Here is a 15,180-nt window from a genome sequence, read left to right as displayed (position 1 = left end):
CACGAGGGGAGCCTCGCGCCGCTGCTTGTTCTTCTTCTTCCGTTGGCGGTTGGAGGTGCCTTCGTCGGCGTCCTCCTCCCGCTTTGCCTTGCCATTGGAGCGGTCGAAGATCGCCCCAACGGCCTCTTCACCTAAGGCAAAGCTGGTGGCGATGTTGAGGAGCTCCTCCGTGATCCGCGGGCCCCTGCGCCCCAGCTCGTGGACCAGGGGCCGGTAGGAAGTTCCTGCCAGGAAGGCTCCAATGATGTCGGCGTCCGTGATGTTGGAGAGCTCGGTGTGCTTCCTGGAGAAGCGCCGGATGTAGTCGCGGAGGGACTCGTCCGACCCCTAGCAGCAACTTCGGAGGTCCTAGGAGTTTACGGGGCACATATACATGCCTTGGAAGTTGCCCACGAAGATCTCCTTCAGGTCGTTCCAGTTACAGATCCGACTCGAGGGGATGTGTTCCAGCCAGGCTCGCGCCGAGTCGGCTAGAAATAGTGGGAGATTGCGAATGATGAAAAGGTCATCATCCGCCCAACCAGCCTGACATGCAAGCCAGTAGTCGCTGAGCCAAAGTTCGGGGTTCGTCTCCCCAGAGTACTTGGCCACATTCGTGGGCTGCCTGAAGCGTGCTGGGATCAACGCATTCAGGATGCGTGCGGAGAAGGCCCTGGGCCCCGCTGGGTCGGGGCTCGAGCTACGATCTTCCTCGCTGTCGTAGCGGCCACCATGGTGGACGTAGTAGCCGCGGTCCGCCCCATCCTCCCTGTCCGCGCGGGAGCACCTCCGCACGTCCAGGGTGTCGCGGGCGTCACAGACGGGACCGATACGCCGGTGGACGGACTGGGCTTCGCCTCCTGTGGGTGGTGGTGTCCGTCGAGCGGGCGTGGCCCGGTTCCCACCGGGGGGAGGCTGGTGGATAGACTCCCCACGCCTTTCGGGAGGCACGGTGGGTGCTGCCCTGCTAGCGTTGTGCCCAGGGGCGGGACCACTTAGATTCAATGGTATTCAATTGAATACCCATTATTTTTGCAAAAAAATTTCATATATATAGTGTATTTTAGGTATATGTATGAAAAAAACAAAAATACAGAAGCTAACATAGACATTTCACTCAAAAAGGCCCACCGGAGGCCAACTTTGCTGTCCCTCGACTGGCCCAACTGGCCCATCCGGCCCATCCGGCCCATCCGGCCTGCGCATGCCCACTCGACTGCCCCCAATCCCGCACCGGCCCACCCCACGCGTGAGCACATTCACACGAACCACGGCTCCAGGTCTGCGCACGAACCCTAGGGCGTCCGGCGGCGGCGGCGGACCGACGGGAGGCCGCGGCTGGCGGGCTAGGAGGCGGCGGGCGGCCTGCGGCCTGCGCGTGCCGCGCGGCCGCGCGCACGGTTGGCGGCTGGTCGCCTGGAGCCGAGCGCAGGAGGCGTCACGGCGGCCGACGGGCCGGCGGTAGTCTGCGGCTGGTGGGCTAGGAGGGCCGAGGGCGGCCGGCGGCCTGCGCACACGGCCGCACGCGCGGTTGGCGCCTGGAGCCGAGCGGAGGCGCCAGCGCGCCACGGCGGCCGACGGGCACGGGCCGGTGGTGGCGGGCGCGCAGGCGCAGCACGCTACTGGTGGGCGGCTGGGCGCGCCAGTGCGCCACACTTTGGCCGTTCGGTGCCACGGCTCGCCGGCTCCGCCCTCCGCAAGTCCAGTCGGCCGAGCCCTACTATCTACTGATTTGAGGAATTTGTGAACTGCTATTTCTAATTGTTTGTGAATTGAGGTGAGCATTTTCAATTGTTTGTCAAATTAGGATAGCACATCAACTTGCGAAATGTGGATGCTCATGAGTTTAGTTCAATGTGAAATTGTGTAACTTTTAGGTTTGAACCATGAAGAGGAAGGGTAGTGCCGCTACTGATTTGAGGATTTTCATGGCAAGGGCTGCTGCAAAGAAGAGACAACCTGAACCGGAGAATGTTAATCAATCTTGCAATAAAAGCCAAATGCAACTAGTGTTATTGCAAGGGCAGAGCGGTAGTGAAACAAGCACGGTACCACATGAACCAATGAGATCCAACCAGCCTCCAGAGAACGGTACAACAGAAGATGGTGAATCCATACCTGTGGAAGAAAATGATTCTAGTGATGAAGACAAGAATGATTATGGCATTGAGCATGATCCTGGATTGAGGGCTCCAATCTCAAGCTATGATGTCAATGACCAAGATTCAGTTAGAAGGGCATACATTGCATTGGGGCCATGTGTAACGACCGACCCCTAATCTCCCGAGTCAATCTAAACCGGAACCCTGGATCCCAGTCATCTGCCTTGCTCGACCGCGCCTAAGTGCTCAGCTATCCGCCCGGTCCCGACCCCTGAGATCCGACCCTCTCCGCTTCGTTCCTCTCCCGACCCCGGCAAGCACAGCCCACCGTCGGATCCTGCTAGTCTTCCCCAACCATCCGTTCTATCCACCGGTGGACCCGCGAGATCTTTTCCCAGATCCCCCGCGACAGCCGCACTCGAGTTGCATGGCCGCGTCAGAGTCGCCCTGCCGCGTGGCTCGTCTTCTCCGACGCGAGCCGCTCAGTTTTGTCTCTGGCAAGTGACCGAGTGGGTTCTCGCGCCCCCTTCCCCAATGGCGGCGGAAGCCCCTCTGCACCCCTTTCTGCAGAGCCTCGCCTCCCGCGCCCATCATCACGCCGCCAGATCCCGGCCCCAGAGCCCGGTGTCGCCCGTCTTTTCCGTCCCTTCAGCCACAGTCGCGCCGCCCGGTCGCCGCTACACGACGATTCCTCCACCGCCAACCCCAACCGCGGCCGCGACAGCTCCTTTCCCTCGCTCTGTCAGAAGCCGCCCGACAATCTGTTGTTCCGCGCTCGCCCGCGCGCCCGCGTCCGCCTGTCTTCTCACCTGTGCGCCCTCGATTCTAGCGCCGTTAAACCAGTCGCTTCTATCAAATCTTCCGCACGGCGACGCCCGCTTTCCGCCAAATCTCAACCACCAGTCTACCCGCTCCTACGCCGCCCTGACGGCAGAACGCAATGATCGCTGGCGTCACCCCCGGAGTTCTGCACCACCGCCCTCTTCGCTCAATCGCCGCCCCGGCAGCGCACTCTGTTGCTTCTCCCCGGCCTTCGCGCCGCTCCCCTTCTCTCTCTCCCGCGCCGCTTCCTTTCCTCTGCTCCAGCAGCTATAAAAGGAATGCCCTCGTCGCCGGAGTTCCCTCCGCCATTGTTGCCTTCAGCCTTCTCTCGCTCTATGCTCAAGCTCATAGCGCCACCCACCCAGTTCTTGAAGAGTTCTTCTCTCAGTTTTCTCCAAGTCACCCAGCAGCTTGCTCCTCCGTGCTGCGTAAAAGCTCTCTTGTGATCCGCAAGAAGCAGCGCCGCCACCGGAGCATTTCCGGTCTTAGCTTCTGTTCAAACCTTAGTCCTTCCGCCCAAATCTGCCTCTTCCCGACCCCAAGCTTTCCTTTCAGGAAGAAGGTGAGTTGCCGACCCCAGTCCGCCTCGCCCGACCCCTCCTATCCGCCCGACCCCGGTTCCGTCTCGCCCGACCCTATCTGTTCCGCCGACCCTTATCCGCCCCGCCCGAGGGTTCGGCTGTGGTCTTTTTCTTCAACCCGAGGGTGTATGTGTAAAACTGGGGAACCCTTCAGCGCTTGCGTCTAAGGACCCCCAGTATATCACATCCTCTAGTTCAAGGATCAGATCATAAGTTCCTTTCCTACCCTTACCTCCTGATCATCATCAGCTCTCTTGAACCACCATAACCTCCTGCTCTTTGTCGCAAGTTTCTGGGCTCAGGCGAGCCAGTGTTGCTGTTGAAATAACCGTCTGTGCTAACTTGTGCATTGCATTCGTGTAGAGCTGCACCTCGCCGACGGCTTCTACGAGCTTCACCCGGCACCAGAAGAAGCAGCTGTAGCCGAGCTCCTGTCCTCCGAAGCCGAAGTCGCCTCCGAAGTCGAGCAGTTCCCGTCCTCCTTGCTTGAAGGCAAGCCCCGGTTGCATGAACATCCTACGTGTTTTACCAGACTTGCGCATGCCTTCTGTAACATGCTTGTGCATTTACGTATAGGAGTTGTGTGAAACCCTAGATGCATGACTTAGTCATCCCAATGATCTGAGCACTAGCTGTTGGACCGAGTAGTTGCATTGCTTAACTAGGAGACGGTAAAAGTCGAGTGATTTCCTGTCACTCGCGAAGTGTCGCATGTTAGGCGACTTAACCCTGCTTAATCAAGCTAATCCGAAGTGGATCCGCCACAGCTGGTATCAGAGCCGTGTTTAGCATTTCAGAGAACCCAACAAGCCCTAAACACTTCTTTGGAAAGGATAAAAGTTGCAAGAAACTTTTGAAAATCTCGTACGATCGTTAGGGATGACTTAGTGCGAGAGGCCCTAGGAGATTTTGGGGTTGTTTTAGGTGACTAATAAGTATTTGGTTATTTTTCTAACCCTTCCAGCACTTCGCCACGTCTGTCATACGTGTGCCGAGTTCCGCATCGCGAGCATGCGAGGGTTGATAGGGAGTTCCATTCAAAGGACCCTATCTTCGCGGTTGTTTTCGCCCACGTCTATCACACGTGCGCAGGTTCCGTATGTGCTCCATACGAAGGTTGGTACGGTTCGATTCCAATGAACCTATCAGCATGGTTGGTTCGCCACGTTTGTCATACGTGTGCCGATTCCGCATCACGAGCATGCGAAGGGTTATACGGTTCCATTCAAAAGGAACCTATTTCCACGGTTGAGTGCTGTCCATGCAGCCTTGAACGCATGGGTGCCGTTCCTATAGTGAGCGGTAATGTTTGGGAATGCTTTCGTGGGTGCTGGCACGAAAGGTTCGTTTGTGGTGTTTTCTGCAGGTATGCTAACCACGTTCGTATAGGAGACGTTACTAGAACCGACTAGTTATTATAGGGAGAGACGTATTGTTGCCTTGTCACCGGCGCTGATCGCGTAAGACCCAAAGTTCCGGGCAGTTGTTTTTGGTTAAGTGTAAGGTAGGCCGTGCATGCGTCATATCTAAAAATCTGTAATGTTTCCCTCTCAACAGCAACCTTGTTCGGAAGAGTTCTTTTGGGATCTAAGGATTTCTAGTTTCTCTTAGTTGCTCTCTTTTAAAACAGTATGCTTCTCTATCCGACCCCTGACCCTTGGAATCTATCTCACGTGGTTTTGGTTCTTGGTGCCAGATGGCTGTTCCCGGACATGTTCTTTTTGGAGCGGACGGTACCTTCCAATCGACGTGCCTGCATTTCGAGGGGTTTCCCGCGATTCTATGGGATACGCTGAAGTGGTTTGGGTACCAGTCCCCGCCCTTATATGCTGGGCGGTTATATCTGGAACAGGGCATTCAGACGTGCCAAGTACAGGTGCTGGTACCACCTCCCCCTGCACGGCCCGACTGGCCCTCTCTTGGCATCATAGCCTATGGTCTCGCTCCGGAAGATACCTGGGAGTCCGCCGCCCTTCAGTTGCTCACCCAGTTCTGTCAACTGCATCCCGTGGAGATCACGCTCGACCCGATCGGCCTCTTCCCCGTCAGGAACCGGCTAGACCCGGCATGGCTTGACCGCGTCGGGAACATCGAGGTGTTAGCCACCACCTGCGCCATGGTCACCATCTCCACCAACATCCGGTGCATGGCCGCTCTCTACCGGTTGATAGAGCTTCACGGGAGAGCCATGACCCTCTTCGCCTGGACGGCGGCAGATAACCACGGGTACCTCCAGGCAGCAAGAAGAGATATGGTAGGCCAAACCTACCAGCTGATCCAACGGGGCATCCAGATCCACGATATGCAAGATCGGATCTCCGAGCTAGAAGGAGAAGTCGCCGACCTCGTGGACGGCATGACAGAGCTCTCGGAGGAGAAGATGGAGGTGGAAATGGAGTTGGCAATTGCCAATGCCCATCTGGAGGAGCACCAAGCTGAGCTCGAAGATATGCATGCCCTCAACATGCAGCTCGAAGCTCAGGAGGACCCTGAGGAAGACGAGGGAGCGTCCAGCATGGATATAGAGGAAGATGGCGCCCCTTCTCCGACTCATAGTGTCCATTGGTAGATTAAGGGTTCTTAGGGAACCATCTTGTTGTTGTACTCCTCGGCAGCCTAGATTTTGGAAAAGTTGTAATAGGTTAGCCTAGAGTTGAGTGCTCCCTGTGTTGAAACACTGTTGTATATAAGGTTGATTCTGGTGCATAGCCCTTTTCATCTTTGTATGGCGTGGATGCTAGGTTGAGTAAGTTGCGCCATGACCATATGCCGTTTTTCGGGGAGCCTGTTCAGTTGGCCGACCCTAGTTTGCGAAGCAGAGTGCGCCGACCCTTGAGGCAGTTTTCGCCCCGTCCGACCTTTTTAAGTTGGACCGTGGTCCGACCCCTTGGCTTGAGTTGGATCAGATCGTAGGAGTCTGTATGTGACATGTGTTGCCTGAAGTGGAGTACCAGGTCAAGTAGAGGTTATCTGTGCTGAGAATGAGAGGAAATGTGTTTTCTCTATGAGGACGTGTGTTGCACCATTGGCAAGAGTCGCATTAAGGGATTTAATTTATACGTTCCCTTTGTTGGAGTACACCTAAGGTTATGAAATTAATGGGGCGTTAACTCTTGCAGATGGCGCACCGCACTAGGTCTGGTTCTGTGCCCAGCGGTAGCGATCAGCGACAGGATCTTCCCCCGCCCCCGCCCCCATCGCCATTGGAGGCAATCCTAGCAACTCAAACTGAGCTGCTAAGGCATCTGGTGCAAGGACAACAACAACAGCCACATGGTGGAAGAGCACCGCCGCCGCCGCATATCGCACGGTATGAGAACTTTCTGGGGACATAGCCCCCTCTGTTCCAAAAGACACAAGAACTGCTCGATGCCGACGCATGGGTTCGTACGATCGAATCCAAGTTCGAGCTTCTCACCGCCCCATGCCCCGACAACAACAAGGCGCGGTTTGCAGCTCAGCAGCTGCGTGGCTCCGCACGGCTTTGGTGGGATCACTACCATGCTATGCTACCGGCTGGCCACATGGTCAGTTGGAACAAGTTTAAGACGGCGTTCAAGGCGCATCACATTCCAGAAGGTCTCCTGGAGCGCAAGCTCAACGAGTTTCTGGCCCTCACCCAAGGAACTCGGGATGTGTTGCACTACGCGCAAGCTTTCAACGACCTGTGCCGTTACGCTGGCTATCATGCGGACACAGACGAGAAGAAGCGGGACAGATTCCGCCGAGGACTGAGCTTGGAGCTCAGGGAAAGGCTGAACCCCATCAAGGTGGATACCTACAATGAGTTGGTCAACCTGGCCATTTCCCAAGAAGACTGCATGCAAGCTCTCAAGGCCGACCAGAAGAGGAAAGCCTCTGTGGCATTTCCGAGTCCACCGACTCGAAGGTTCCGGATGGTCCCTCCACAAGCCCCTGGCCGACCCCAGCAGTCAGGGAAATGGATCGCCCGACCCCCGCCGGCAACAATGCCTCGTTTTCCAGGCTTCCAACCGCAAGTGCCCCGGCCGACCCTGCCAACGCCACCTCGCCCGGCAGCCAGTAACCGTTGTTTTACCTGCGGCAAGGAAGGACATTTTGCAAAGGACTGCCCCAGGAACAAGAATCAATAGCAAGGTCAGAACCCCATGGCAGCCAGAGGAAGAAGGCCCAAGGTGCAAGTCCGACAAGGCCGACTCAACTACACCAGCTTGACCGAACTCCCCGAAGGTGCGCCAGTAATGACGGTACCTTCCTTATTTTAAATCAAGCTGTTGTTGTGTTGTTTGATTCGGGAGCCTCTCATAGCTTTATCGGGAGTAAGGCTAGGGAACGATGTGGGCTAAGTGTCGGTCACACTAAGGAACCCTATGTGATCGCCACTCCTGGAGGAAGGATAACGTCGGATCAGGTCGTTGCTCTTGTACCTCTCCAGCTAGGTCCCACCCTCTTCAAGGAAAACCTTATCATCCTTGACCTAGAAGGCATAGATGTCATCCTTGGTATGGATTGGATGGCCCGACATCAAGTGGTTCTAGATACATCAGCCCGATCCCTCTGTATCAGCTCACCCTCCCATGGCAGTTCTACCATATCCTTGACCCATCCTGAGTCTGCGTTTCCTTGTGCCTACCCTCTCTTGGGAGCCCGTCTAGAAGACCTCCCTGTTATCTGGGAGTACCCTGATGTGTTTCCAGAAGATTTTCCGGGTATGCCACCAGATAGAGAAGTTGAGTTTTTCATAGAGTTGATCCCTGGCACAGCCCCTATATCTAAGAGACCCTATCGGATGCCACCCGCTGAGTTAGCCGTGTTGAAGACCCAGTTGCATGATCTGTTGGAAAAGGGCTTCATTCGACCCAGTACATCATCTTGGGGTCGCCCTGCCCTGTTTGTGAAGAAGAAGGATGGCAGTCTATGTATGTGTGTGGATTACCGACCCCTCAATGCTGTGACAGTTAAGAACAAGTACCCACTGCCACGCATTGATGTCTTGTTCGATCAGTTAGCCGGAGCAAAAGTGTTCTCCAAGATCGATCTTCGCTCTGGTTATCACCAAATAAAGATTCGACCCTGCGACATACCCAAGACAGCTTTCTCTACCAGATATGGACTGTACGAGTACCTAGTCATGTCCTTTGGACTCACCAATGCACCCGCCTATTTCATGTACCTCATGAACTCGGTGTTTATGCCCGAGCTGGACAAGTTTGTAGTGGTGTTCATTGATGATATCCTAGTGTACTCGAAGAACGAAGAAGAGCATGCCGACCATCTTCATATAGTTCTCCAATGGCTAAGAGATCACCAGCTCTATGCCAAGTTCTCCAAGTGTGAGTTTTGGTTAGATAGTGTCAAGTTTTTGGGACACACTATCTCCAAAGATGGTATCTCCGTTGACCCTAGTAAGGTGCAAGAAGTCATGGAATGGAAGTCTCCTGCCTCAGTACATCAGATCAGAAGTTTCCTTGGACTGGCTGGTTATTATCGGCGTTTCATACTGGATTTCTCCAAGATAGCTAAGCCAATGACCGAGTTGTTGAAGAAAGAGGTCAAATTTGTGTGGGACAGCAAGTGTGAAGAAGCCTTTAAGACCCTGAAACACTTGCTGACCACAGCCCAAGTTTTGGCTCAGCCCGACCCCTCTAGGCCGTATGACGTATACTGTGACGCCTCTAGCACTGGACTTGGGTGTGTTCTTATGCAAGACAACCGAGTCATTGCCTATGCCTCACGGGCGTTACGACCTCATGAGCAAAGCTACCCGACCCATGACCTTGAGTTGGCAGCAGTGATACATGCCTTGAAGATATGGAGGCACTACCTAATGGGAGCTCACTGCAACATCTACACCGACCACAAGAGCCTCAAGTACATCTTCACTCAAGCCGACCTCAACATGCATCAGAGAAGATGGCTGGAGTTGATAAAGGATTATGAATTGGAAGTGCACTATCATCCCGGCAAAGCCAATGTGGTAGCCGATGCCCTCAGTCGCAAACCCCATTGCAATTGCTTGTTGTCAACAGCCTTCACCAAGACTCTGTGCCACGAGATGGGAGGACTAAGTCTGGAGATTATTCCTCATGGAGCCCTTGGTCACATCCTCCTTAACTCAGCTTTGGAAGACCAAATCCGGTCAGCACAAGTAAGAGATAAGGAAATACAACGGATCCTCAGTAAGATCTCAGTAAAGGATGAGGGATATAGGCAATTCCGACAGGACGAAATGGGAGGTGTGCATTATGGAAACCGGCTAGTTGTACCCGCCGACCCCGAGTTGAGAAAGCAAATCCTAGATGAAGCCCATCTCTCCAAGTTCTCGATCCATCCTGGCAGCAATAAGATGTACCATGATCTCCGTCAAACCTTTTGGTGGAGTAGAATGAAACCAGAAATAGCTCGGTACGTTTCATAATGTGACACCTATCAACGTGTCAAAGCCAGTCATTTGAAGGTAGCAGGAACCTTGCAAACGCTACCTATTCCCTCTTGGAAATGGGAAGACATCAGCATGGACTTCATAGTTGGATTACCCCTTACAACACAACAATATGATTCCATCTGGGTTATAGTGGACCGTCTGACCAAGACCGCCCACTTCCTTCCTGTTCGTACCACCTACACCGTCAAGCAGTATGCGGAGTTGTACCTCGACCGTATAGTTTCCCTACATGGTGTACCCAAGACTATTGTCTCTGATCGAGGAGTTCCGTTTGTGGCACATTTTTTGGAGCAGCTACAAGCATCTATGGGCACCAAGCTCATCCGAAGCTCGACCTATCATCCTCAAACCGATGGCCAAACCGAGAGAGTCAACCAGATTCTTGAAGACATGTTAAGAGCTTGTGTTATCCACTATGATAAAAATTGGGACAAGTGTCTGCCCTTAGCAGAATTCTCCTACAATAACAGCTACCAGGCCAGTTTGAAGATGGCACCGTTCGACGCCCTGTATGGCCGGAGATGCAGGACACCCTTGAACTGGTCCCAACCAGGGGAAAGATAGGTCTATGGCCCTGACTTAGTGGCAGAAGCCGAAGAGCAAGTGAAGGTAATTCAAGCTAATCTCAAGGCTGCCCAATCTCGACAGAAGAGTTACTCCGACCGGCGGAGAAGACCCCTGCAGTTCAACCTTGGTGATCATGTGTACCTTTGAGTCTCCCCGACCAAAGGAGTGCAACGGTTTGGAATAAAAGGCAAGTTAGCTCCCCACTATATTGGCCCTTATGAGATTGTGGAGATATGTGGACCCGTTGCTTATCAGATCCAACTCCCAGAACAGCTATCGGCCATACACGATGTTTTCCATGTGTCTCAACTGAAGAAATGTGTCCGAGTTCCAGCAGAGATCTTAGAGCAAGAATAGCTTCAGGTAGAGCCCGACCTGACCTACGCCAAGTACCCAGATCGAGTTCTTGACCAAAAGGAAAGGCACACCCGATGCCAAGTGGTAAGGATGTACAAGATCCTCTGGAGAAACCACACCGAAGATGAAGCAACATGGGAAACGGACGAGTATTTGAACAAGTGTTTCCCAGGTTTTCTATCCCATCAAGGAGGTAAGGACAGCACACCCCCTTGATCTCTGAATCTCGGGACGAGATTATTTTTAAGAGGGGTAGGCTGTAACGACCGACCCCTAATCTCCCGAGTCAATCTAAACCGGAACCCTGGATCCCAGTCATCTGCCTTGCTCGACCGCGCCAAAGTGCTCAGCTATCCGCTCGGACCCGACCCCTGAGATCCAACCCTCTCCGCTTCGTTCCTCTCCCGACCCCGGCAAGCACAGCCCACCGTCGGATCCTGCTAGTCTTCCCTAACCATCCGTTCTATCCACCGGTGGACCCGCGAGATCTTTTCCCAGATCCCCCGCGACAGCCGCACTCGAGTTGCATGGCCGCGTCAGAGTCGCCCTGCCGCGTGGCTCGTCTTCTCCAACGCCAGCCGCTCAGTTTTGTCTTTGGCAAGCGACCGAGTGGGTTCTCGCGCCCCCTTCCCCAATGGCGGCGGAAGCCCCTCTGCACCCCTTTCTGCAGAGCCTCGCCTCCCGCGCCCATCATCACGCCGCCAGATCCCGGCCCCAGAGCCCGGTGTCGCCCGTCTTTTCCGTCCCTTCAGCCACAGTCGCGTCGCCCGGTCGCCGCTACACGACGATTCCTCCACCGCCAACCCCGACCGCGGCCGCGACAGCTCCTTTCCCCCGCTCTGTCAGAAGCCGCTCGACAATCTGTTGTTCCGCGCTCGCCCGCGCGCCCGCGTCCGCCTGTCTTCTCACCTGTGCGCCCTCGATTCTAGCGCCGTTAAACTGGTCGCTTCTATCAAATCTTCCGCACGGCGACGCCCGCTTTCCGCCAAATCTCAACCACCAGTCTACCCGCTCCTACGCCGCCCTGACGGCAGAACGCAATGATCACTGGCGTCACCCCCGGAGTTCTGCACCACCGCCCTCTTCGCTCAATCACCACCCCGGCAGCGCACTCCATTGCTTCTCCCCGGCCTTCGCGCCGCTCCCCTTCTCTCTCTCCCGCGCCGCTTCCTTTCCTCTGCTCCAGCAGCTATAAAAGGAATGCCCTCGTCGCCGGAGTTCCCTCCGCCATTGTTGCCTTCAGCCTTCTCTCGCTCTCTGCTCAAGCTCATAGCGCCACCCACCCAGTTCTTGAAGAGTTCTTCTCTCAGTTTTCTCCAAGTCACCCAGCAGCTTGCTCCTCCGTGCTGCGTAAAAGCTCTCTTGTGATCTGCAAGAAGCAGCGCCGCCGCCGGAGCATTTCCGATCTTAGCTTCTGTTCAAACCTCAGTCCCTCCGCCCAAGTCTGCCTCTTCCCGACCCCAAGCTTTCCTTTCAGGAAGAAGGTGAGTTGCCGACCCCAGTCCGCCTCGCCCAACCCCTCCTATCCGCCCGAACCCGGTTCCGTCTCGCCCGACCCTATCTGTTCCGCCGACCCTTATCCGCCCCGCCCGAGGGTTCGGCTGTGGTCTTTTTCTTCAACCCGAGGGTGTATGTGTAAAACTGGGGAACCCTTCAGCGCTTGCGTCTAAGGACCCCCAGTATATCACATCCTCTAGTTCAAGGATCAGATCATAAGTTCCTTTCCTACCCTTACCTCCTGATCATCATCAGCTCTCTTGAACCACCATAACCTCCTGCTCTTTGTCGCAAGTTTCTGGGCTCAGGCGAGCCAGTGTTGCTGTTGAAATAACCGTCTATGCTAACTTGTGCATTGCATTCGTGTAGAGCTGCACCTCGCCGACGGCTTCTACGAGCTTCACCCGGCACCAGAAGAAGAAGCTGTAGCCGAGCTCCTGTCCTTCGAAGCCGAAGTCGCCTCCGAAGTCGAGCAGTTCCCGTCCTCCTTGCTTGAAGGCAAGCCTCGGTTGCATGAACATCCTACGTGTTTTACCAGACTTGCGCATGCCTTCTGTAACATGCTTGTGCATTTACGTATAGGAGTTGTGTGAAACCCTAGATGCATGACTTAGTCATCCCAATGATCTGAGCACTAGCTGTTGGACCGAGTAGTTGCATTGCTTAACTAGGAGACGGTAAAAGTCGAGTGATTTCCTGTCACTCGCGAGTTGTAGGAGTTGCATGTTTACTCTCCTGTTACCACCATAAGGACGATGGACGGGGCAGGGTTGGGTAACTCTTTGGTGGACGGTTTGTTGCCCCGCCCGTCTATGAAATCTTGCTAAGGCCCGACAGTGGTGGTGTTCGTGATCAAGTGTTTGAAAGTACTAGCCTCATACTTAGTATGGGATGAGGAAGCCTAGTACCTGATTGAACCTAGACGTGAGCGGTCGCCCCATTGTTCTTGGAACGGAGTTTCCCCTGCTGGTTGTCGCACGTGGTGGCAAGCGTGGTCACAAAACGGCAGAGGCCGGGTCTGTGGAACCTTGCACCAAAGGAAATGGGCCCGACATGGGTTAGGGGATTGATGGGGAAGGCCGACACAGGAAGCGACCTCCGGGTGCGCGGATGTCGTGAGGCTAGGTTCACCAAGCATGGTTAAAAGAACTCGAATCGATTCGTCTACCTCTCACAGTTTGAGATTGCTTGATCGCTATGTCACCCTGAGTAAATGAGGAAATCTGATGATGACATGTTTATTGATGTATCTATATCTCTTGTTTGGTTTTATGAATGCTTAGAATAGGTGGCACAACCTAGACTGGTAAATGAACCTAGAACCGGAGCTAAAACTTGAAAATAGGGTTACTTAGTGCTTTTGGCAAACAAACCCCTCAGCCAAAAAGCCCTGCATGTCTAGAAGGAGGAGTAGTTTTTACTCCTATCGGTTAAGTCTTGTTGAGCTTAGTAGCTCAGCCTTGTTGTGGCTTCTGTTTCTCCAGGTGAAGCTGCTGTTCCCGACCCCTCTCTGGTTGGTGCTTGGCCGCCCCAGCTTCCGCCAGGCTGGACGGTCGAGTGGGACCCTTCCTCGGACGGCGAGGAGAGGAACCAGTGATATCCCGGTTGGCCTCACCAGGGATGTCCGACCCCAACAAAGTCTTCCGCTAGTGTTTTTCTCTGTTGTTTCTTTTGGACCTTGTAAAACCTTGTTGTTGGATTTTATGGCCGAACTAAATGGGTAAAACTTGTTTAACTCAGTGGACTCGTTGTATTCTCTGTAACCGCTCACCTTCGTGTGGGTTTGCTAAACTCGATCCTGTTTAAGTGGTTAAATCGGATGAAATCCGACGGCACTTCGTATTAACTCGGTTTAGGCAGGAGTGTCGCATGTTAGGCGGCTTAACCCTGCTTAATCAAGCTAATCCGAAGTGGATCCGCCACACCATGTCAACCAAAGATGAAGAGGGATGCTTTCCCGCAATATGATTGTGGAGGTATGCGTCGCTTCCAACATAAGTGGTTTGCTGAATTTAAGTGGATTGAGTACAGTGTGAATAAAGATGCTGCATTTTGCTTTGGTTGCTATTTGTTCAAAGATAACTGCAAATTTCCTGGTGGAGATGCTTTTGTTGTTGAAGGGTTTAGAAATTGGAATATGAAAAAGAGAATTCATAGGCATTTTGGTGCTATCGATAGTGCTCATAGTGAAGCTGAAGAGAAATATAGATTGTTCACGAGACCTAAGGCATCAATCCGTGAATCTGTTGCATCAAACACTACACAGTTCAAGGCTAAGTATCTAGCTCGCTTGACATGGTCACTTAAGTGCATAAGATTTCTGTTGCGTCAAGGGTTGGCTTTTAGGGGTCATGATGAAACAAAGGATTCACTCAACAAGGGGAATTTTCGGGAACTTTTAGCATGGCTAGCAGGAAACTTTGAAGAGGTTAATCTGGTGGTACTAGAGAATGCACCACAAAACTGTCAGATGATAGATCACAAGATCCAGAAATAACTCATTGATGCTTGTGCTCATGAAACAACTAAATTTATCATTGACGAACTTGGTGATGAGTGTTTTGCAATTCTTGCTGATGAGTCAAGTGATGCATACCTACTGGAACAATTGGCTCTTTGTTTGCGTTTTGTCAATAAAAAAGGAGAACCAGTTGAGCGGTTTCTAGGTCTTGTCCAAGTTGAAGATACTACATCTGTGGCGGAACCGTCCAACTTAGACTGGTTTAAATGCGCCTAATCGCTGCCGATGCAGCAATTATCCGAAACGCACTTAAAACAGTATAAGTCCGGTCGTCCGTCGAGTGTCCCTAGGACTCCTCGAAAGATCCACGTTGTATTTCATCGCCATACA

General features: G+C 53.6%; 1 pseudogene; it reads left to right on the top strand.

Annotated features, from left to right (window-relative positions):
* Nucleotides 1-1,865: 1,865 nt before the first annotated feature.
* The window catches only part of LOC140223354 (uncharacterized), a 28,000-nt pseudogene continuing 14,685 nt past the window's right edge, over nt 1,866-15,180 (top strand).

This window comes from Setaria viridis, chromosome 7 (genome assembly GCF_005286985.2).
Source record: "Setaria viridis chromosome 7, Setaria_viridis_v4.0, whole genome shotgun sequence".
In the NCBI taxonomy this organism is placed as follows: domain Eukaryota; kingdom Viridiplantae; phylum Streptophyta; class Magnoliopsida; order Poales; family Poaceae; genus Setaria; species Setaria viridis.
This window is presented reverse-complemented; position numbering and strand designations above follow the sequence as displayed.